This window comes from Panthera onca, chromosome B3, assembly GCF_046562875.1.
Source record: "Panthera onca isolate mPanOnc1 chromosome B3, mPanOnc1 haplotype 2, whole genome shotgun sequence".
Classification (NCBI taxonomy): domain Eukaryota; kingdom Metazoa; phylum Chordata; class Mammalia; order Carnivora; family Felidae; genus Panthera; species Panthera onca.
In genome coordinates, this window is record NC_138344.1 from 142853664 (window position 1) to 142879024 (window position 25361).

Consider the following 25361-nt stretch of genomic DNA (forward strand, 5'->3'; position numbering starts at 1 on the left):
GTTTAATACCCACCAATCACTCGCAGTCTGATCGAATGTTCGGAAGATGAAACCTGAGAGAAGAGTGACCCTCATTCCCCTTCCTGCCCCCACACGAAAACACTGTCATTCCTTTCTGAATCGTCACAAAACTTTGCAAAGCTGTTTGTCGCTCCCACCAGCACTTGCTGGGGAAACTGAGGCACCTTCTGGCATGCCAGCCGGCAGGGACCCTTCACCCAGCAGGACCCGCACCGGCCACCTTTGGGGTGAAGGGGACCCCAGCCACCAATCCACACACGGCTTCGTCACCTTCTTCTCTTTCAGTGTCCCCACTATCCGCTGAACCAACCTTCACGGAGGACCACCTCGGTTTAGGAGTCTGGGTGCCCGACTCAAGCTGAAAGGATGAGAACGTGTGTTCTTTCCGGCAACGGGGGTCCACAGGTCAAGCAGGGTTGAGGGCGGGCAGACTCTGCAGCTCTGTGTTTGCTCAGAGACCCAGCTTCTTCCCGTCTTTCCACTCTGTGCCCCCGACTCTCTCTCTACCCCCACCTCGGTGTTGTCCACGAACTGGAACCAAGATGACAGCTGTCACCTCCGTCGTCATAGCTGGACCTGCCGCTTCTCTCAGCGGCTCCTTTTCTCCGGGAAGACCCCAGACTAGACAGCCTTCCAGAAACTCCCTGAATCAGTCATTATTCTGGCGCCTCAGATTGCACATGTAGTCCCTGGAGGCTCTGCCCAATGGCACGACCCTGGCCTTCACATCAGTCGGCGAATCAGATTATGAATTTACTCCCCATCGGTGAAGTTCTTTCTTTTCTAAACATATGAAAATGTTTCGTTTTTTACTCACTCTTAGCTTTATAAGTTTTAATTCCATCAGGGCGCCTGGGTGGCTCAGTCAGTTAAGCATCCGACTTCAGCTCAGGTCATGATCTCGCAGTCCGTGGGTTCGAGCCCCGCGTCGGGCCCTGTGCTGACAGCCTGGAGCCTGGAGCCTGCTTCGGATCCTGTGTCTCCCTCTCTCTCTGCCCCTCCCCTGCTCGTGCTCTGCCCCCGCCCCCCAAAAATAAATAAACCTTAAAGAATTTTATAATTTTTAATTCTATCATCAATGGTCAAATGATTTTTTTATCTTGATGATGGTGATGAATCTTGGTATTAGGTGTTTCCAAATAAAACACAACTGTTAATTTTCCTGACTGCTACTTCCTTTTTAATTTATTTTTAAAAGCTGATATTTATACTTAGCCAAAGTCTGATTCTTAATAAAATTTCACAGTGGATTATTATTTGGTTTTAGAAATTAACAAACAATGCCTACACGTTAAAAAACAATAATTTAACATGCTTTAAGTAAATCAGTTCATTAAAGGGGACTGAAGGCTCTCATGGCTCTAGGAAATCTGCCTTTTCAACATGTATTTTATTATACATATGTGTACATAATTTTTGTGAATTTTTTTGAAATTTTGTGAATTTTGTGAATTTTTTCAAAAATTTAATTCCTGAGTTAAATACAAATTGATATTTAATACATCCTATTTTGTTGATTCCTGCTTGAGTTTATTTTAATTTTTATTTATATACTTGTAAACACAATAATCCAGACTTTTTTTTTAACCCTTGAAAAATCGATTTTCAGAAGTGGCAAAGGCCTCACATCTCCTTAAGTAGTTGATATCTAAATGGATGTACTTTCACAAAAATTTACATTCCCTCCATAATGGACAATCTTTTGACTAAAGCAGGAAAGTTATCATTGTCACAAGCTGTAACACCCGCCAAACGTCTAAGTCGCTAATTAGGCACCATAATGAGAATTGTCGCATGTGGGGATGGTGTGCCCTGACAATTACCAGCCCCTCGGCCTAGATGTCTTACGTGGCTGGGAGAATTACCCAGTGAAGAAGGGAGCCAGGCGGACCTCGCCAGTGCCTTGCCGTGCACGGTGAGTGTCATACAGAAGAAAAAGCTGTGACCTTTTATCAGCATCCACAAGCAGGAATTAAGAAACAAAGTTCTTTGCTGAGATCGATTGCCCTGGGATCCGATGGCGCCCAAAGAGCTGGTTACAAGGTCGAGCAATTAAGAGCTAGAGCCGAAGTGACTCACATAATTGCAGAGTTGCTCATTTTAACAGCCTGATTGGAAATTGTCAACACCGTGTCTGAGTCTAATGAAGCAAAGGGAATGAAAACAGGTGACATCTTCAAATAATATTATTAGTAAATGCATTGACAATACGTCAGATGACAAAGACAACTCCGATCCAGGGGCTTATTAAGTCCAAAAAGTTTCCGTTGCAGATTGATGAATCTGTATATTAACATGTCACTAATTGGGCTCGGTTAAGAGCACCAATTAGAATCTCTAAAGGAGAGAACCTGGGGAGACACTGCTCGCTCTTTAAACTGGTCCCGAAACAAATTACTGGGGATGAAATGCTCAAACTGGTAAATTAATACTTTGAGACGCAGACCGTTCCGAAAGCCCCACTGCGTCGTGGACAGATGTGCTATAACGCTGGAAAGCATTGCAGCTCACAACAGGAGTTTGTTCTAGAAAGCCCTGAGGTCCAAGTAATGCGTGGCATTACTCACAGCCTCTTGCATGAAAAGTCTGCATGAAGATCTCACTTCCCGCTAAATGACATATCAAATGGGTGATTCTGATGTGATGATGGCACTGTGTGTTTGAACATTACCTGGGGAAAAGGAAATGGCATCTTAACACTGGGCTCGGCCGTTCCACACCAGCGTGACTGTCCAAAGAAGGGGACTGGGTCAAGAGCTTAGGAGCTAAGAGAAGAAATGCACGGTGGGACACTGGCAATGACTCACTTAGCAACTCTCCCTTGACTTTGCCAAATGGTGTACTTCACCTGGCCTCTTGGGGTACCTGCATGAACTTAACTGGAATTGCAAGGATCATCAGGCTGAGCTGTCCTTCAGCGACGCAGGCTGTGAGAAGCAGTCTCAAACGTGCAGGCAACAGCGTTCGCACGAGCCCTTCCCAAGGAATCAGCTGGAAGGCTGGTGGCGAGCACTAGATGTGTTTAATTGTGGGTCTGGAGGCATAACACATAACTGTTACAAGTTCTGACAAAATAGAACGCAACTTCAAGGAGGCGGAGGAGGGAGGGAGAGAGGGGAATGGAATAAATCCACCGGCTGCCGCGAAAGTGACAGGTGGGAGGCACAGGACGTCTCCAACGCTGACAAACCAAATATTAGTGTGCAGCGTCTGAAATTGCCAGGATCCAACCACTTTTGACCTACGAAAATGCCAGTTCTATACGGCTCGAGCTAATTAAACATAATAAAAATACCAGAATGAAGACAGCCAACCACACAAAAACGCAGGCTTCCCTAACTCACAAAAGAACTGCAAAAACAAAACCATGCCGCAATACAGATATACCTTGAAAACATCATGCGTAGGGAAATAAGGCAGACCCAGAAGGGCAGATCCTGCGTGATTCCACTTAGAAGTGGAACCTGGAGTAGTCAGATTCGTGGACAGGAAGTGGACTGGAGGTCACCAGGGGCTGGGGAAGGGGTCGTGGAGGGGGACTTGTTGCTTAATGAGCACAGAGTATCCATCTGGGGTGAGGAAAGGGCTCTGGCAATGGATGGAAGTGACAGATGTGCGACACTGTAAACATACTTCGTGCTCCTGAATCGTACACTTTAAACAGGTGAGTTATATCGTATGTGAAATAGATCTCAATGAAGATATTTACCCCCCCCCCAAAAAAGTGAGAAAACAGTAAGAAGAAAAGACATTATGCTTTAAAAAAGAAGAAAGAGGGGCACCTGGGTGGCTCAGTCAGTTAAGCGTCCAACTTCAGCTCAGGTCATGATCTCATAGTCAGTGAGTTCGAGCCGCGCATCAGGCTGTGTGCTGACAGCTCAGAGCCTGGAGCCTGCTTCGGATTCTGTGTGCGTGTGTGTGTGTGTGTGTGTGTGTGTGTGTGTGTGTGTGTGTCTGCCCCTCCCCCACTCACACTCTGTCTCTCTCTCTCTCAAAAATAAAATAAAAATGTTAAAAAACAATTTTTTAAAAAGAAGAAAGAAAACAACATGCAGAGAAAAAAATAGAATAAAGTGCCAGATACACAGAAATATAACATAGCAGAGTGGAGACCAGCCCATCAGTCACAGTGAACATCAACAGGCTTGATCACCTCTCACAAGAAAAAGATTTTCAAATCAGCTTATACAGCAAGCAATGCCACTAAATCAGTGATTTAGGAAGACTAAAATTCATGGACCAGGCAAAGGTATATTGGGCCAATGGAAACCACAAGACAGGGTAGCAATAAATGTGACAAAGATGTGATGTTATTAGGCCAAAGGAGATTTAACAGTTACGAATTCCTGTGCAACAAAGAACAGGCAACCACCCTCCCAAAACACATGCCACAGGAGATGTAAGAAGAAATGGACAGAAACACATCAACGCACTGCTCCCTCTGATCACATGCTCTTGGTCAAGTAAATGACAACACAGCAAACAAAACAGAAAAGGCATTTTAAAAACTCTCTTGGGGCACCTGGGTGGTTCAGTCAGTTAAGCATCCGACTTCGGCTCAGGTCATGATCTCGCGGTCTGTGAGTTCGAGCCTCGTGTCGGGCTCTGTGCTGACAGCTCAGAGCCTGGAGCCTGTTTCAGATTCTGTGTCTCCCTCTCTCTCTGACCTCCCCCGTTCATGCTCTGTCTCTTTCTGTCTCAAAAATAAATAAACATTAAAAAAAAAAAAAACTCTCTTGGTCAAGCAAATGACAACAACAGCAAACAAAACAGAAAAGGTATTTTAAAAACTAAACAATATAATAAATAAGGAAGTTTTATGGTTTTATGTGAAATTTATGGCATAATAAAAAAGAATATCTCTTCCCAAACATACCTGAAACATTCACCAAAATGGAAGTTTACGCACACACCCGTGCATTACGTCACCATGCTTTTCATAATGACGATACGAACTTCATTTATTAAAATGCACTAAAAGTGTGCCTTAGGGGTACCTGGGTGGCTCAGTCAGTTAAACGTCCAACTTCAGCTCAGGTCATGATCTCACAGTTTGTGAGTTCGAGCCCTGCGTTGGCTCTGTGCTGACAGCTCAGAGCCTGGAGCCTGCTTCGGATTCTGTGTCTCCGTCTCTCTCTGCCCTTCCCCTGCTCATGCTCTGTCTCTCTCTGTCTCTCAATAAACATTAAAAAAAATTTTTTTAAAGTGTGCCTTAAACACAAATTTCAAAAAAAAATTTCTCGCTGGAAATTTGAAATCTTGCTTAAACAACTCTCAGGTGAAAAGCAAAATGCAAAGTGAAATTGCCAGGTTTCTTGAAAAATAATGACAACACTACATATTGGTATCTTTGGGATACTTCTAAGACTATTGGCAGAGGAAAAAAAAATCATGACTTCAAATACTTTTATCAGCAAAACAAAATAATGAAAACAAGTGAGCTTTAGCTCAACAAGAACTAGAAGGTGAACAACATAGTAAGCCAAAAAAAAAATGCACAACAAGGAAATAACGAGTAGCAGAAATTAATGAGGTAGTGGGACTATAAATGGAGCAGCCGCTCTGAGAAAAGTCTGGTGGTTCCTCAAAAAGATAAATGCAGAGTAACCACGTGACAGAGAAATTCCAGCGCTAGGTATCTGCCCAAGAGAAATGAAAACACATGTCCACATAGAAACTTGAACACGAATGCTCATAGCAGCATCATTCGTAATAGTCGAAAAATGGACACAACCCAAATGTCCATGCACCGATGCCTGGATAAACAAAGCATGGTCCGCCCACACAATGGAATATCATTCAGCCATAAAAAGGAACAAAGTACTCAAGCATGCCACAACCTGGATGAGTCTCAAAAACACGATGCAGTGCGGAACGAGGCCGACACCAAAGGTCACACACTGTAGGACTTCTTTTACATGATCTGATACAGGCAAACCCGTACAGGGAGGAGATTGCCAAGGGACTGGGGGAGGGGAGAGTGGAAAATAATTACTTAATGAGTACGCGGTGTTTTTACGGTACAATGAAAAATGTTGTAACCAGAGAGAGCCAATGGTTGCACAACATCGTGAATATGCTGAATACCACCAAAGTGTTCGCTTTAACGTTGGTTAATTGCGTGTTATGTAAATTCCACCTCAGCTTTGAAAAAGAAGAAAGAAAAAAAGAAATTAATGAGGTAGAAGAGAGAAAAGCCATAGAACTAATTAGTAAGTCAAAATCCTGATCCTCTGAAAAAATTAACAAAGTGGGGAAGCCTTTCATTATCAAGAAAAAAAAAAAGGGATAAAGCACATAGATATAAAATAAGAAATGATAAGGTAATCCACATTACAAAAGAAGGGTTTAAAAAATACAGGGCGCCTGGGTGGCTTGTTGGTTGAGCATCGGACTCGTGATCTCAGAGCTCAGGTCATGATCCTACAGTTCATGAGTTCGAGCCCCACACTGGGCTCTGGACTGGCAGTGAGGAGTTTGCTTGGGATTTTTGTCTTTCTCTCTGCCCCTCCCCCACTTATATTCTCTCCCTCTCCCTCTCTCTCTCTCTCAAAATAAAAACAAATAAACTTTAAAAAAATCATAATACAGTTGACCCTTTAACAATATAGGTTTGAACTGTCTGGGTCCACTTATACATGATTTTTTTTTATATAAATACCGTCCAGTCCTGTAAATGTATTTTTCTTATGATTTTCTTATTAATGTTTCCTTTTCTCTAGCTTACTTTATTGTAAGAATACAGTATAGAATATATATAACATACAAAATGTGTGTTAATCAACTGTTCACGTTCTCAGGAGGCTCTGGTCAACAGTTGACTACTGGTAGTTAAGGGATACGTGGATTTCCAATGGTTGGCACTCTCACCCCCATGTTGTTCAAGGATCGTCTGTGGACCACATTACACAACCTTATGAAAATAAATGTGAAAACCTAGATGAAATGGATAGTTTTCTGAGAAAGTAAAATTTACCAAAATTGATCTCAGCAAGGACAAGAAGGCATAGATTTATTCCACAAAAGAAATGGAGAACATTACAAAGGTCTTCAAGAAGAGACAGAAAGAAAAAACAAAACAAACAAAAAAAAAAAACAATGAAATTGGGGAGCTTTAAGAGTAGAAACCTTCAATATATAATATAATATATATTATATTATTATCTATAATATATATAGATAATAATATAACATAATATAATATATATTATATATAATATATTATATTATATATTATGTAAAAACATATATTATATTATAATATAATATAATATGATATATATTATATATATATAAATTTTTTAGTGTTGATTTATTTTTGAGAGAGGGAAAGAGACAGAGCACCAGCAAGGGAGGGGCAGAGAGAAAGGGAGACACAGAATCCGAAGCAGGCTCCAGGCTCTGAGCCATCAGCACAGAGCCCGACACGGGGCTCGAACCCAGGAACTGGGAGATCACGGCCTGAGCAGAAGTCAGACACTTAACTGCTTAACAGACTGAGCTGTCCAGGCACCCCTCGATGTATTTTTAAATGCTAAGATCCACTCATACTAACGGGAAGTGAAGGAAAATGAGACTTCTCCAAATAGACCTTTAGACCTTTTTAAATGATTTTGACTTTTGGACCATGTTACTATATTACACATTCATAAAATTAAATCAACAAGATTTGGGGGGGGGGGGCGGGGGGCGGGGAACCCTCAAATTGAATACAAACAGAAACAAATGAACGTAACTGTATATCAGTTTCATACCATAGCCACATGGAAGAAAAAAAGAATGACTTCAAGTACTTTTTAAACACGTGGATCTGTTTGTGTCAGGATAAGAAGAACGAAAAGAAATTCTGAGCTTTGAGGCCCCCCTCCCCCGCTCTAGCAGCCATCCTGCTGCATCCTCCTGAGGGAGCTCTGTCAGCCCTATGATCCGGTCGCCGCTCCCCACTGCCCTGCGATTTTGCTGTGGGCTTAGAGGCAGAGGGACAACAAAAAGTGGCCGAGAATGGCCAGAAGGCGCCTGAGGCAGAAATGCAGAAGGAATGAAAGGCAATAGATAATGAGGAGCCAACAAGGCGGAACAGCACGGAAGCTTTTTGTGGGTCTCGCGTCCATGAAATCCAGCCAGACCAACGCGAAACCATCCTACACACCTAGAAAGCTGATTTTAGGATTAACACAACATCTGCACAACCCGAACCACAGAATTCAGCAGGTACGCGATGCGGAGAGGTGAATTTGGGGAGCGAGAAGCCCTGGAGGGTCGGGAACCGCTTTTGTGGGCAGAGAGAGGACGGAGACTGGGGAGGGGGGGGAGAATACGGGAAAAGCACCCCTCCCCAAAAGCAGCTGGAGAGAAAGTGGAAAATTGGAAACGGCCGCAGGGACTAAACTAAAAAGGGAGAAAGGAGGAAGGAGAGGGTTTAAATTCCATTAAGACCGTAAACAGGGGAGCGCAAAGGCTGCACCTCCGCAGCTCCATACCTGGCGGTGCTCGGGTGGGAAGGGCGAATCCCCAGGAACAGAGTGGCGTCTGGGAGGTTCTCAGGCCACACGGGAAAAGCGGTTCCACTGCTCGAAGGACATCTGGTGGAGACTGTTGAAGCCGCCTGGTCCCGGCGGACCCCGGAAAACAGCCACTTTCGCTGGTGCTGGAGCAGGGTCGTTAAGGGTGAAGCCTGGTGCCAGACGTATGTTGTGATTTTCCACCATCCCTGAAACGCTGCTGCTACACTATCTCGCGAACGTTTTCTGGGGCGGGTGGCACCTGGCCGTAGTCTCGGGGCACCGGCAGCAGCAGGGTCCAGCGGGCATTCCTGGGCGCGGCCACATTTGGCCGTCGCTTGAGGGGCCATCGCTGGGTGAGACCCTCCCGCAGAGGGGCGGAAGGGGTCAAAGCCGGAAGTAAGGGGCCGGGGAAAACAGCCGCATCTGAGACAAAACTCGGGAGAGAGGTACTGCCCGAGGCCTGGTCACGGAGAGTGAAAAGGCGGGGAGTGGACGAAAGCTGAAGACAGAGGACGGGTGCTCCATTGCTGATCCGGGAGGACAGAGCGGGTAGCTGGGTGGCGCCATTTTCACCAATGCTGCGCAGGCGCATACGCACCCACGAGCGCCGCAACAACCCACCCCAGTAGACTAGCAGCGCCATCTAGTGGAGAGCGGAGCTGTTACACCGAGCCCCGCCCACCTCGGACAGCTTTGCTCTTGAAGGACACGAGTCTCACCGCCGGCTTGGTTTATGGACTGTCAAGCACTTCATAGTCTGACTTCTAGGGGAAAACGAAGTAATTTCAGTCCTACTTCAATCTGTTAGCATAGTCATCTATTCAATTTTCTTTTCTTTTTCTCTTTTACACTTGTTTGCTTTTTCTCAAATACAGAAAGAGAAAAAATTCATTTTTATTTTCAATTTTTATTAAAAATATTTTTGAGTTGTTATGGCTATATTTTTTACTTTTGTGTGAATTTTTTCAAATTGTAATTTACTTCCATCATTTTATTTTAGTCTACTTCAGTGTATTCACCTTTTCAAATTTTCAAACAATTTCCTTTCTTTTTCTTTTTTCTCTTTTTCATTTCTTTTTCTTGAACGCAGAAAGAGAAAAACTTCACTTTTACTTTCAATTTCTATTAAAAACATTTTAAATTTTTTACGATATTTTTTGCTTTTATGTAAATTTTTTCAAATTCTATTTTACTTCCATCTTTTTAGTCTACTACAGTACTCACTTTTTCAAATTTTCAAACGATTTCTTTTTCCTTTTTTTAATCTTTTTTCTCTTTTTCATTTCTTTTCCTTTTCTTGAATACAGAAAAAGAAAAACTTCATATTTATTTTTAATTTTATATTTTAATTTTATATTTTATATATTTATATATTTATATATATTTTATATATTTAATTTTATATTTTTAATTTTAATATTCTTCACTTTTGTGTATATTTTTTCCAATTCTATTTTACTCCCATCATCTCATTTTAGTCTACTTCAGTGTATTCATTGTTTCAAATTCTCAAACGATTTCCTCTTTTTTTCTCCCTCCCCTTTTTTTTTCTCTAATCTGTCAAACCATTTTCAACACCCAGACCAAAACACCTAGGATCTGGCATCATTTATTCGATTTGTGTGTGTGTGTGTGTGTGTGTGTGTGTGTGTTTAATTTTTCAATTTTAATATTTTTTAATTTTAATTTTTTTATTTCAATTTTTCTACCTCATTAATTCCTTTTCTCACTTCAGAATGACAAAACGAAGGAATTCACCCCAAAAGAAAGAGCATGAAGAAATGACAGCCAGGGATTTAACCAACACGGATACAAGCTAGATGTCTGAATCAGAATTTAGAATCGCGATAATAAGAATACTAGTTGGAGTAGGGGCGCCTGGGTGGCTTGGTCGGTTAAGCGTCCGACTTCAGCTCAGGTCATGATCTCACGGTCCGTGAGTTCGAGCCCCGCATCGGGCTCTGTGCTGACAGCTCAGAGCCTGGAGCCTGCTTCCGATTCTGTGTCTCCCTCTCTCTCTGACCCTCCCCCGCTCATGCTCTGTCTCTCTCTGTCTCAAAAATAAATAAACGTTAAAAAAAAAAAAAGAATACTAGTTGGAGTCAAAAATAGATTAGAATCCCTTTTTTCAGAGACAAAAGAAGTAAAAAATAGCCAGAATGAAATTAAAAATGTATAACTGAGCTGCAATCATATGATGGATGCAGTGATGGCAAGAATGGACGAGGCAGAACAGAGAATCGGCGATATAGAGGACAAACTTATAGACAATAACGAAGCAGAAAAAAAGAGGGAGATGAAGGCAAAAGAGCACGATTTAAGAATTAGAGAAATCAGTGACTCGTTAAAAAGGAACAACATCACAATCATAGGAGTCCCAGAAGAGGAAGAGAGAGAAATAGGGGTAGAAAGGTTATGTGAGTAAATCATAGCAAAAAACTTTCCTAACCTGGGGAAAGACACAGACATCAAAATCCAGGAAGCACAGAGGACCCCCATTAGATTCAGCAAAAACCGACCATCAACAAGGCATATCATAGTCAACTTCACAAAATACTCAGGCAAGGAGAGAATCATAAAGCAGCAAGGGAAAAAAAGTCCCTAACCTACCCTACAAGGGAAGACAGATCAGGTTCACAGCAGACCTATCCACAGAAACCTGGCAGGCCAGAAAGGAGTGGCGGGATATATTCAATGTGCTGAATCAGAAAAATATGCAGCCAAGAATTCTTTATCCAACAAGGCTTTCATTCAAAATAGGAGAGATAAAAAGTTTCCCAGACAAACAAAAATAAAGGAGTTTGTGACCACTAAACCAGCCCTGCAAGAAATTTTAAGGGGGACTCTTAGAGGGGAGAAAAGATGAAAAAAAAAAAAAAAAAAAAAAAAAAATATATATATATATATATATATATATATATATATATGCCAAAAGCAACAAAGATTAGAAAGGACCATAGAACACCACCAGAAACTCCAACTCTACAAGCATCATAATGGCAATAAATTCATATCTTTCAGTACTCACTCTAAATGTCAATGGACTCAAAGCTCCAACCAAAAGACATAGGGTAACAGAATGGATAAGAAAACAAGACCCATCTATATGCTGTTTACAAGAGACCCACTTTAGACTTAAAGACACCTACAGATTGAAAATAAGGGGATAGAGAACCATCTATCATGCTAATGGTCAACAAAAGAAAGCCAGAGTAGCCATACTTATATCAGACAATCTAGACTTTAAAATAAAGACTGTATCAAGAGATGCAGAAGGGCATTATATCATAATCAAGGGGTCTATCCACCAAGAAGACCTAGCAGTTGTAAACATTTATGCACCAAATGTGTGAGCACCCAAATATATAAATCATTTAATCACAAACATAAAGAAACTCATCGATAGTAATACCATAATATTAGGAGACTTCAACACCCCACTCACAGCAATGGACAGATCATCTAATCAAAAAATCAACAAGGAAACAATGGCTTTGAATGACACACTGGACCAGATGGACTTAACAGATATATTCAGAACATTTCATCCTAAAGCAGCAGAATATACATTCTTCTCCAGTGCACATGGAACATTCTCCAGAATAGACCATGTACTGGGACACAAATCAGCGCTAAGTAAGTACAAAAAGATCAAGATCATACCGTGCATATTTTCATACCACAATGCTATGAAACTCGAAATCAACCACAAGAAAAAATTTGGAAAGGTAACAAATACTTGGAGACTAAAGAACATCCTACTAAAGAATGAATGGGCTAACCAAGAAGTTAAAGAGGAAATTAAAAAGTATATGGAAGTCAGTGAAAATAACACTACAGCCCAAAATCTCTGGGACGCAACAAAGGTGGTCATAAGAGGAAAGTATATAGCAATCCAGGCCTTCCTAAAGAAGGAAGAAAGATCTCAGATACACAACCTAACCTTATGCCTTAAGGAGATGGAAAAAAAAAAAAAAACAGCAAATAAAAGCCAAAACCAGCAGAAGACAGGAAATAATAAAGATTGGAGCAGAAATCAATGCTATCAAAACTAAAAAAAAAAAAAAAAAAAAAAAAAAAAAAAAAAAAAAACAGTAGAAAAGATCAATGAAACCAGAAGCTGGTTCTTTGAAAGAATTAACAAAATTGATAAACCACTAACCAGTTTGATCAAAAAGAAAAAGGAAAGGACCCAAATAAATAAAATCAAGAATGAAAGAGGAGAGATCACAACCAACACAGCAGAAATAAAAACAATAAGAGAATATTATGAGCAATTATATGCCAATAAAATGGGCAATTGGGAAGAAATGGAAAAATTCCTAGAAACATATACAGTACCAAAACTAAAACAGGAAGAAATAGAAAATTTGAACAGACCCATGACCAGTAAGAAAATCGAATTAGTAATCAAAAATCTCCCAAAAAACAAGAGTCCATGGCCAGATGGCTTTCCAGGGGAATTCTACCAAACATTTAAGGAAGAGTTAACACCTATTCTCTTGAAGCTGTTCCAAAAAATAGAAATGGAAGGAAAACTTCCAAACTCTTTCTATGAAGCCAACATTACCTTGATTCCAAAACGAGACAGAGACCCCACTAAAAAGGAGAACTATAGACCAATTTCCCTGATGAACATGGATGCAAAAATACTCAACAAGATATTAGCCAACCGGCTCCAACAATACATTTAAAAAATTATTCACCACAGCCAAGTGGGATTTATACCTGGGATGCAGAGCTGGTTCAATATCCACAAAACAATTAACGTGATTCATCACATCAATAAAAGAAAGGACAAGAACCATATGATCCTCTCCACAGATGCAGAGAAAGCATTTGACAAAATACAGCATCCTTTCTTGATAAAAACCCTCAAGAAAGTAGGGATAGAAGGAGCATACCTCGAGATCATAAAAGCCATATATGAACGACCCAACACTAATATCATCCTCCATGGGGAAAAAATGACAGCTTTCCCCCTAAGGTCAGGAACAAGACAGGGATGTCCACTCTCACCACTATTATTCAACATAGTATTGGAAGTCTTAGCCTCTGCAATCAGACAACACAAAGAAATAAAAGGCATCCAAATCGGCCAGGAGCAGGTCAAACTTTCACTCTTCACAGATGAAATGATACTCTATATGGAAAACCCAAAAGATTCCACCAAAAACCTGCTAGAATTGATTCATGAATTCAACAAAGTTGCAGGATATAAAATCAATGCACAGAAATTGGTTGCATTCCTATATACCAACAATGAAGCGGCAGAAAGAGAAATCATGGAATCAATCCCATTTACAGTTGTACCAAAAACCATAAAATACCTAGGAATAAATCTCACCAAAGAGGTGAAAAATCTATATGCTGAAAACTATAGGAAGCTTATAAAAGAAATTGAAGAAGACACAAAAAAAATCGAAAAATATTCCATGCTCCTGGATAGGAAGAACAAGTATTGTTAAAATGTCGATACTACCCAAAGCACTCTACATATTCAATACAATCCCTATCAAAATAACATGAGCATTCTTCACAGAGCTAGAACAAATAATCCTAAAATTTGTATGGAACCAGAAAAGACCCCAAATAGCCAAAGCAATCTTGAAAAAGAAAACCAAAGCAGGAGGCATGACAATCCCAGACTTCAAGCTATACTACAAAGCTGTCATCATCAAGACAGTATGGTACTGGCACAAGAACAGACACTCAGATCAATGGAACAGAATAGAGAACCCAGAAATGGACCCACAAACATATGGCCAACTAAACTTTGACAAAGCAGGAATATTCAATGGAATAAAGACAGTCTCCTCAGCAAGTGGTGCTGGGAAAACTGGACAGCGACATGCAGAAGAATAAACCTGACCACTTTCTTACACCAGACACAAAAATAAACTCAAAATGGATGAAAGACCTAAACACAAGACAGGAAGCCATCAAAATCCTCAAGGAGAAAGCAGGCAAAAACCTCTTTGATCTTGGCTGCAGCAACTTCTTACTCAACACGTCTCCAGAGGCAAGGGAAACAAAAGCAAAAATGAACTGCTGGGACCTCATCAAAACAAAAAGCTTCTGCACAGCAAAGGGAACAATCAGCAAAACTAAAAGGCAACTGACAAATGGGAGAAGAGATTTGCAAATAACATATAAGATAAAGGGTTAGTATCCAAAATCTATAAAGAACTTATCAAACTCAACACCCAAAAAACAAATAATCCAGTGAAGAAATGGGCAGAAGACATGAATAGACACTTCTCCAAAGAAGACATCCAGATGGCCAACCGACACATGAAAAAATGCTCAACATCACTCATCATCAGAGAAATGAGACACCACCTCACACCTGTCAGAATGGCTCACATGAACAACTCAGGCAACAACAGACGTTGGCGAGGATGCAGAGAAAGAGGATCTCTTTTGCACTCCTGTGGGAATGCCAGCTGGTGCAGCCACTCTGGAAAACAGTATGGAGGTTCCTCAAAAAACTAAAAATAGAACTACCCTACAACCCAGCAATTGCACTACTAGGCATTTATCCAAGGGATACAGGTGTGCTGATTCGAAGGGACATATGCACCCCCATGTTTATAGCAGCACTATCAACAATAGCCAAAGTATGGAAAGAGCCCAAATGTCCATCTACGGATGAATGGATAAAGAAAATGTGGTTTATATATACAACGGAGTATCACTCGGCCATCAAAAAGAATGACATCTTGCCATTTGCAACTGCACGGATGGAACTGGAGGGTATTATGCTAAGTGAAATGAGTCAGTCAAAGAAAGACAAAAATCATATGACTTCACTCATATGAGGACTTTAAGAGACAAAACAGATGAACATAAGGGAAGGGAAATAAAAATAATATAAAAACAGGGAGGGAGACAAAACAGAAGAGACTCATAAATATGGAGAACAAACTGAGGGTTTTGGGAGGGGTTGTGGGAGGGGGATGGGCTAAATGGGTAAGGGGCACTGAGGAATCTACTCCTGAAATCATTGTTGCACTATATGCTAACTAATTGGGATGTAAATTTTAAAAAATAAAAAATTAAATTAAAAAGAAAAATTCTGAGCTTTGAAAAAGAACAGAAATTCTGAACTTTTAGTGAGAAGTCCATTGTTGCCAGTGGATTTGGGCACTGCAATTCTTAAACTATTTTCTGTGTAGGGTTGAGCAAAAAAGTAAACATGGATGTTATTAAAAACCAAGGTTCTTTGTACAAGAAGGAGGGTGCACAAATGAGGTGGAGAGGACTGGAAGAACCCCAAGATGTTGGAATGAAATTAGAACTATCAATATGAGCTAATTCTTAAATATTTACTTGTTAGCTCTCTCCGCTGAATTGACCTAGAAGTTGGTAACAGGCCTGGGGCAAGAAAAGTCAAAATTATTGGTGCCAGAAAGTAAGGAAGCATTCAAAACTCATGGAGACATGTCAAAATTTTATAAGAATTGGCCTGAGGAAGCTCCCATCAGACAACTTGGGTGGAATTTTATCATCATTGAGCATAAAGCATTGAATTTAAAAAATGAAATTTTAAAAGGAGGATTCCAGCTCCGGCCATAGGAAATGCCTTGGAGAGCTAAGCCCCTTGCTGACAATAACTGAAAAATAGATGAAAAAACCTTGGGAGGGCACTGGAGAACAGCCAAGGCGGACAGAATTTGAAAGGATACGCCCTGTGAGAGGAGATAAGTGCGTGGTAGGAATTGCACAAACATCCCCACTTTTTCCATAGGGACATTTTCCACTTCCCAATGCAAGGACACCAAATCCAGACAGAAAGCAGAAGACCTAGGGGATTGGGGAGACAGAGTGGATTCAGAGCTGCCAAATCAGCTGGGACTTGAGGGGTAGAATTGTGAGATGGTGAAATTCTCTGCACGAATGCCTCTCAAGTCACCGTCTCAAGTTGTGATTGCTCAGGGTGAGACCCTAAGACTCCATGCAAACAGATTGGTAGACTAAGGAGCTAAGGGGGACACACCAGCCAGTGAAGAATGATAGAGGCAGATGTTGGAGTTCATGCCCCGCAGGACCGAGGGTCTTTGGGAGAGCCCCTGGGCTTTCAGATGAGACTGCAAAAGGGCCACATCTTAGAAGCTAGGGAAATGCTCTGGGACTAAGGATCACATCAAGGAGTACAGATTATCCTAGGAGTGAGGGGAAATTAGAATAAGCCAACCCTAATAGAACTTAAGACCAACGCTCAGCAAGGTCAAGGAGATCTGGTAGACTGCATGCCAGAAGAAAAAGCCTCTTTGGAGGAAAATAACATAATGTAGAGTCTCTTCACCTTTATATCTACAACATCTGGCATCCAAACAAAAATTGTAACGCAAAAAAAAGGATCGAGATGCCTGGGTGGTTCAGTCAGTTGAGCATATGACTTCAGCTCAGGTCATGATCTCGTGGTTCTAGAGTCTGAGCCCCGCATCAGGCTCTGTGCTGACAGCTCAGAGCCTGGAGCCTGCTTCCGATTCTGTGTCTTCCTCTCTCTCTGCCCCTCCCTCACTCGCACTCTATCTCTCTCTCTCACTCTCAAAAATAAACATTTTTTAAAAATTTATTTTTAAAATAAAGGACCAAATGACTGAAAACCAAAAGTTTCATTTTGGTGAAGACACAAAATGACAAAAGAGACCAAAACTATAATAATAATAACAATAGGTTTTGAATCATAAATGATTTTTGTGAAGTTTTGACTCACAGATGATTCAGACATTTGAGGCTAGCAATGAAAGAATTTTAAAATAACTCTGATTCATATGTGCAAGGAAAGAGGGAAAATCACTGAGGACCTGGGATTTGTACTTTTAAAAGAGTCTAATGGAAGTTCTAAAAATGAAAAATATTAAAATTAAAAATTCAATAGGTGGTATTAAGAGCAAAAGAGAAAGTCAGAGAAAATCCAGAGTGAATCACAGAGATAAAAAATAATCTTGTGGTGTTTACATACCAATGTCCTGCTGGAGGAAGAAATCTCTTAGGCAAACAGAACAGACCATACCCTCAAAATATTCAGAACCAGAGGTGAACTCAAACTAACTAGACCAGTAACCCAGACCCGACCAAACTCCTAATTCTACCTGTGTAAAAGGGAAAAGGGCACACTGTCTCTGGGGGAAAATTAATATTTATTTTAGCCTTTATTGTTTTTTTTTTAAGAAAATGCTCAGCATAAAGTCACTATTTGCAAGACATGCAAAGAAGCAGGAAAATGTGACCCCCAAATCAGGGGGAAAAAACTGTCACAGGAAACAGACCAATAGATGACCCTGATGCTGAATTTAGCAGTCAAAAGCTTTAAGATAACTATTATAAATATTTAAAAATCAGATTAGAGCAGAAGATAGCCAACATGTATTAAAAGATGGGGAATTTCAACAGATAAATGGAGTCTCTAGAAAAGAATGAGATGGCAATCAAGAATTTAAAATTTCATTATCTGACACAGCGTAAAGAAAAAGGATTAGTGGACTTCAAGACAAGTCCGTAGGAATTGACCAAAATGAAGCCCGAAAAACTGGAGGAGAAAAAAAAATGAGAATACAGCAATGGGACGTGTGAGACAATATCCAGAGTTTCAGACATAATTTCCAAGATATTCAGGATCTAATAGAAAAGCCAGAATTATCCTAGAGCCAGGAGCACATCGAGTGAGTGAGAAAACAATTAATAGACGCTAAGAAGGAGATGATGGTACTAGTCTTGGAATTATCCAGAAGGGATTTTAAAGCAGCTCATCGTAATGAGCAATTACAAACACGCTTGAAACAAATAAAAGTATAGAAAGTCTCAGCAAAGAAACAGAAAATAGAAAGAAGATCCCAATGGCAATTCGGGGACTAAAAGATACATTAACCCAAATTAAAATCTCATTGTATGGAGTCAACAGAAAAATGGATAGGACAGAGGAAAGAATCAGTGAACATGCGGGTAGAAAAAACCGAAAGCAACAAATCTGAACAGAGGAGAAAATAGAACGCCAAAGAATGAACAGACCCTCGGGGACCTGTGGGATGATAACAAAAGGTCTAATATTCATGTCATTGGAGTCCCCGAAGGAAAGAGCAAAGAGTACAGAGCCAGAAAACCATTCAAAGAAATATGGCTGAAGGCATCCCAAATTTGGCAAAAGACATAAACCTACCCATTCAAGAAGTTGAGCCAACACCCACCCTGATAAACCCAAAGAAACCCACACCACAACACATCCTGATCAAACTTCAGAAAACTAAAGACCAAGGAAAAATCTTGAAGCAGTGAGCAATGACATGTAACCTATGGGAGGAAGCCAGCTTGAGTGACAGTGGATTTCTCTTCAGAAACCAGGGAGGCTGGAAGGAAGGGACCCGTTTTTTCAAGCGCTAAAAGCAAAGAACTGTTAGCTCTGAATTCCTTCCAGAAGGAATGGGAAGTAAAATACTCTAAGGTGAAGGAAAGCTAAGAGAATTTTATACCAGCAGATCTTAAAAGACTGGCCAAAAGAAGTTCTTGAAACAGAAGGGAAATGATAAAAAAAAAAAAAAAAAAAAAAAAAAGGAATCTTGGAAGATCAGAAAGGAAAAAGGAACGGCATCAGGAGCAAATAATGAGTAAATGCAATAGAGTTTTCTTCTCTCTTGAGTTTTCTAAATTATGTTTGATGGCCAAACCAAAAGGTGTAACACTGCCAGGTGTAGATTTCAATGTGTGTAGAGGAAATCCTTAAGATAATTCTATTAGAAACAGGGGAGGCAAAGGGACCGAAAGGGAGGAAGTTTTCTATATTTCACTCAAGGTGGCAAAATGTGGACACCAACAGATCTTTGTGGTGATGGAATGGTTCTGTGTCTCAACTTCAGAAACGATTGTGTGAATCTACACGTGTAACAAGATGGTATACAACTGCGCATACACATCACACCGATGTCAGTTCTCTGCTTGCGATAGGCACCATAATTATACAAGATGCAACTACTGGAAACATTGAAGGAAGAGCATGTGAGACCTCTGTGTGCTACCTTCGCAACCTCCAATAAATCTATAGTTGTTTCAATATATAAAATTCTTAAGCCGGCCAATGAATCTTTTTACCTGAATGTGTTTCCGCAGAAATTTAAAAAACGCTGGCCATAGTAATGCCATGTTACGAGCCTTAAAGACACTGAAGTCATTAAGATCCCTGGAAATGACTACAAGAAAAAAATAAATGATTAAAAATAAATAAAAAGTTCTTTAAAAAAAAAAAGAAAGAAAAAGGTGAAGGTGAAATGAACAAAATTTTCAGACGAACAAAAGAGAAGTGATTTTGTCACCAGCTTAGTAGCTTAGTATACAAGAAATACTAAGCAAGTTTTTTTAGACCAAATGGAAATAGTCCCAGAGGGAGGCACAGAATTATGGGAAAGAATGAGGAATATGAGGAGTAAGTAAGTGGTTAAATATATATTTACATTACTTTTATGAATATATGTTAACCGTTTAAAACTTATAAAAGAGAAGTAAAAATATGTGAAAACGTCAGCATACAGGGCAGAAGGGGAAAATTGTAGCAAAGCTTTTCTAACATTCTTGCACTGTCTGGGAAGGGATAAAAGTGTGAATTTAAGGGAGACTGTAGCAAATCAGAAATGCATATTGAAATCTCTAGCCTATAAAACCACTGAAGTGATACAAAAATGCCTACCTAAAGATCTAACAGGTCAAATGTACTAATACTTGATTATTCTCAAATAAAGTAGGAAAGGTCGGTTAAGGAAAAAGAAACAGAATGGAACATATAGAAAACACGGTACGATGGTAGACTTAAAGCTAACCATAAGTTCATTTCATTAAATGTAATGGGATAAACACTCCAATTAAAAGACAAAAATGTCAGGCTTGGTAAAAATCAAGACCCACTGTGTGCTGTTGACCAGGTGGACACTCTACACAGAGGAATGGCTGAAGGGCACAGGAAGGTTGAAAGTGAGAGGCTGGAAGTAGATGCCATCATCACCCAATAAATCTGTCTTCCACTTTGTCTAATCTTTTGTTAAATCTTTCTAGTGAGTCCTTTTATTTCAGATACTGTCTTTTTCAGCTCTAGAATTCCTGTTGGATTATTTTTAATGGATTCCAGTTCTCTTTTGAAATTCTCCACCTTTTTATGCATTTTCTTGATCTTTTTCCTGTTGCCTTAAGCACGTCGATGATGGTTACTTTGAAGTCCATGTCTGATGAAGAGAAATTAGGAAAACAATCCCGTTTACAATTGCACCAAAAATAATAAAGCACTAATAGAGCCCCTAGGAATAAACTTAACCAAAGAGGTAAAAGACCTGTACTCTGAAAACTATAAAACATTGAGGAAAGAAATTGAAGATGACACAAAGAAACAGAAAGGCATCCCATGCTCATGGATTGGAAGAACAAATACTGTTAAAATGTCTATACTACCCAAAGCAATGTACAGATTAAATGCAATCTCTACCAAAATACCAACAGCATTTTTCACAGTACTGGAACAAACAACCCTAAAATGTATATGGAACCACAAAAGACCTCAAATAGCCAAGGCAACCTTGAAAAAGAAAAACATAGCTGGAGGCATCACAATTCCAGACTTCAAGTTATACTACAAAGCTGTAGTCATCAAAACAGTATAGCTGGCAGGAAAATAGACATATAGATCAATAGAACAGAATAGAATAGAAAACCCAGAAATAAGCCCACAATTATATGGTTGATTAATCCTCAACAAAGCAGGAAAGAATATCCAATGGGAAAAAGACTTTCTTCAGCAAATGGCATTGGGAACACTGGACAGCCACATGCGAAAGAAATGAAACTAGACCACTTTCTTATGCCATACACAAAAATAAATTCAAAATGCACTAAAAACCTGTGAGACCCAAAACCATAACAATACTAGAAGAAACCATGAACAGTAATTCCTCTGACATCAGCCATAGCAACATTTTTCTAGATATGTCTCCTGAGGCAAGGAAAATAAAAGCAAAATTAAACTACTGGGACTCCATCAGAATAAAAGGCTTCTGCACAGTGAAGGGAACAATGAACAAAACTGAAAAACCTATGGAATGGGAGGAGATATTGGAAATGACATATTCAGTGAAGGGTTAGTATCTAAAATATACAAAGAATTGATATAACTCAACATCCAAAAAACAAATAATCCATTAAAAATGGGCAGAAGACACAGACATTTCTCCAAAGAAGACATACAGATGGCCGACAGACACATGGAAAGATGTTCAACATGACTTGTTATCAGGGAAATGCAAATCAAGATATCAGCTCACACCCGTCAGAATGGCTAAAGTCAACAGCACAAGAAACAACAGGTGTTAACAAGGATGGGGAGAAAGGGGAACCCTCTTTTTCTGTTGGTGGGAATGCAAACTGGTGCAGCCACTGTGGAAAACAGTATGGAGGTTCCTCAGAAAGTTAAAAATAGAACTACTGTATGACCCAGTAATCACACTACTGGGTATTTATTAAAAAAAAAAAAAAATACAGAAACACTAAATCAAAGGGATACATGCAATCCCTATGCTTATAGCAGCATTATTTATAATAGCCAAGATTTGGAAGCAACCTAAGTGTCCATTGATTGATGAATGGGCAAAGATATATATGGAGTATTATTCAGCCATAAAAAAGAATGAAATCTTGCCATTTGCAGCAGCATGGATGGAGCTAGAGAGTATCACGCTAAGTGAAATGGGTCCATCGGAGAAAGACAAATACCATACGATCTCACTCACAAATGGAATGTAAGAAACGAAACAAATGAGCAAAGGGAAAAAAGAGAGAGAAAGACAAACCAAGAATCAGACTCTTAACTGTAGAGAACAAATAGATGGTTAGAGGGGAGGTGGGTGGGGGGATGGGTGACATAGGTGATGGGGATTAAAGAGCACAGTTATCCTGACGAGCACTAATGTATGGAATTGTTGAATCACTATAGTATACACCTGAAATTAATGTAACACTGTAGGTTAACCAACCGGAATTAAAATAAAAAACTTAATAAAACATATAAAGTCCATGTCTGTTCACTCTAGCGCCTCCGTCCACTTTCTCTTTCTGCCCAGTTTTTGTTGCCAGTTTAGAGCTACTATAAATAACTTTTTCACCAATATATGTAAACCTGTGTTTAAAACGCACATACCTTTCTCGTTTAAGGTAGAAGCTGAGATTGTTGACCGGAGACCTTTCTTCTTTCCTAATGTATATGTTTACTGCTACCAATTTCCCCCTAAGTAGTGCTTTTATAGAGTCCCACAAATCAAATATTGTTGTGTTTTCATTTGCATCCAGTTCCTAAAACGTTCTAATTTCTGTTTTGATTTCTTCTTTGATCCATGGATTATTTTACAAGTGTGTTATTTCGTTTCCAATTATGTGGGGATTTTCTGGAGACTTTTCTGTTGCCGATTTCTAATTTAATTCCATTGTTGTCAAAGGGCATATTTGCTAGGATTTGAATCCTTTTAAATGTATCAAGACTGATTGTACGGCTCCCAGTATCATCAGTCTTGGTAAATATTCTGCATGCATACGCATGCCAAAATCTGTGTATTCCTGCCAGTTTTGGGTAGAGTGTCCTGTAAAGGTCCATTGGGTCAAGGTAGCTGATAGTGTTGTTCAAGTCTTCCACGTCCATGCTGATTTTCTGTCTAATCGCTCTCATAGATGGTCTAAAAGAGGGATGAAATCTCTGAGTGTGATTGGGTCTCTGTCTCCTCGCCAAGTCTGTTCCCGTGTGTTTCAGATCAGTTATTAGCTGTGTACAGGTTTGGGACTGTTTTGTCTTCTCGATGAAACATTTCTCATTACAAAATGAGCTTCCTCATTCTTGGTAATATTCTTCACTCTTAAATCCACTTTGTCTAATGGTTATTTGGTGATTCCAGCTTTCTTTGCATTAGTATTAGCATGGCATGCTACGCTCCCTCCTTTCACTTTTAATCTATTCATCTATCTGTATATGTAAAGTGAATTTCCTATGGACAGAAGACAGTCGACTCTTACATTTTTATCCAGTCTGTCAATCTATGATTTTCACTTGGGTGTTTCGATCATTTACATTCCATTGTAGTTTTGATCAGGTTTAAGCTTATCGTGCTATTTGTTTTCTATCTGTTTCATCCATCTCTGTGCTCTTTATCCCCCTTTTCTGGCTTCTTTTGGATTACTTGTTTTTCATGATTCCATCTTATCTCTCTTGGCTTATTAGTCCTCTTTACTGCTTCTGTGGGCGTTTTCTAGATTGTAGTATACAACTTTATCTTATCACAGTCTACACTTAAGGATACGCCATTTCACGTTTCGTAGAAGAAACTTACACTAGTAAACTTCCATTTCTCTACTCATGACCTTACTGCTACTCTCGTCATACATTTTGTCTTCTACAAATGTACAAAGCCAGCAATATGCTGTTATTATGTTTCTTCACAAAAGACTTCAACCACTGTTTAAACCTTACACATTTGCCGATGTGGCCGTGGTCCCAGGTGTTCTTTGTTCCTTTGTCGGAAATGCATTTCTGTAGGGCGCCATGTTCCCTCTGCTTGGCGCGTCCGGTAACATTTCCTGCAGGGCTGGTGTGCTGCTCACCAACTTTCTTAGCTTCTGTATTTCTGAAAAGTTCTTTATTTCACCCTCATTGTTGAAAGATATTTTACTAGATACAAGAGGGTAGGTTTTTTTTTTTTCTTTCAGCATTTTGAAGATGTTGCCTCGCTGTCTCCTTGCTTTGATGGTTTTTGATGAGAAATCTGCTGTCATCTGTAGCTTTGTTCCTCAGTACATAACAAGTCTTCTTTTCTCTGGCTGCTTTTAAGATGTTCTCTCAATCACTACTTTAGAGCAATTTGATTATGATGTGTTTAAGGTGGTTTTACTCAGGTTTCTTGTGTTTGGAATTCATTGAGTTCTTGAGGATGTGAGTTTATACTTTTCATCAAGTTTGAAGCACCTTTAGCTATTATTTCTTCAAACATTCTTTATGTCCCCCCTCGTTCTCCTCTCCTTCCAGGACTCCAAGTACCTGCCCATAGCTCACTGATTCTCTTTTCATTTTTTAATTCTCTTTTCTGTGTCCCATTTTAGTTTTTATTTGTTGCATCTTCAGGTCTCCTAATATTTTCTTCCACAGTGTCCGGAAGTCTGCTGAGTCTGTTCATCTCGCAGATTGCTGTTTCATCTATGGAAGTTTGACTTGGGCCATCGACATCTTCCATGACTCTGCTTGACTTTTTGGACATATGAAATAACAGCTGTAATAATTGCTTTAATGTCCCTGTCTGCCAATCCTAAAATTGGTGTCAGATCTGGGCTGGTTTCAAGGGATTGACGGCTCCCATCACTATGGGCTACATTTTTCGGGCTTTCTGCATGCCCGGTAACTTTTGCTCTGGTGAAAGATGTTGTAAATTTTACCTTATTGGGCGTTGGCTAATTTTGTCTTCCTGTGAATATTCTTGAGTTTTGTTCTGAGGTGCTGTTAATGTCCTCAGAAATAGTGTGATCCTGGGGCGCCTGGGTGGCGCAGTCGGTTGGGCGTCCGACTTCAGCCAGGTCACGATCTCGCAGTCCGTGGGTTCGAGCCCCGCGTCAGGCTCTGGGCTGATGGCTCAGAGCCTGGAGCCTGCTTCCGATTCTGTGTCTCCCTCTCTCTCTGCCCCTCCCCCGTTCATGCTCTGTCTCTCTCTGTCCCAAAAATAAATAAATGATGAAAAAAAAATTAAATTAAAAAAAAAAAATTAAAAAAAGAAATAGTGTGATCCTTTGGAATCTGCCTGTGGAGATGTGTTAGGTTGACCAGAGCAG

At 40.0% G+C, this 25361-nt stretch overlaps 1 non-coding gene across 1 annotated transcript; it reads left to right on the plus strand.

Annotated features, from left to right (window-relative positions):
- The first annotated feature begins 19592 nt into the window (after positions 1–19592).
- Positions 19593–19722, plus strand: LOC132676244 (small nucleolar RNA SNORA33). The gene has a single exon (XR_009608989.1). It is a non-coding gene; the product is annotated as a small nucleolar RNA SNORA33 (small nucleolar RNA).
- Positions 19723–25361: the final 5639 nt, after the last annotated feature.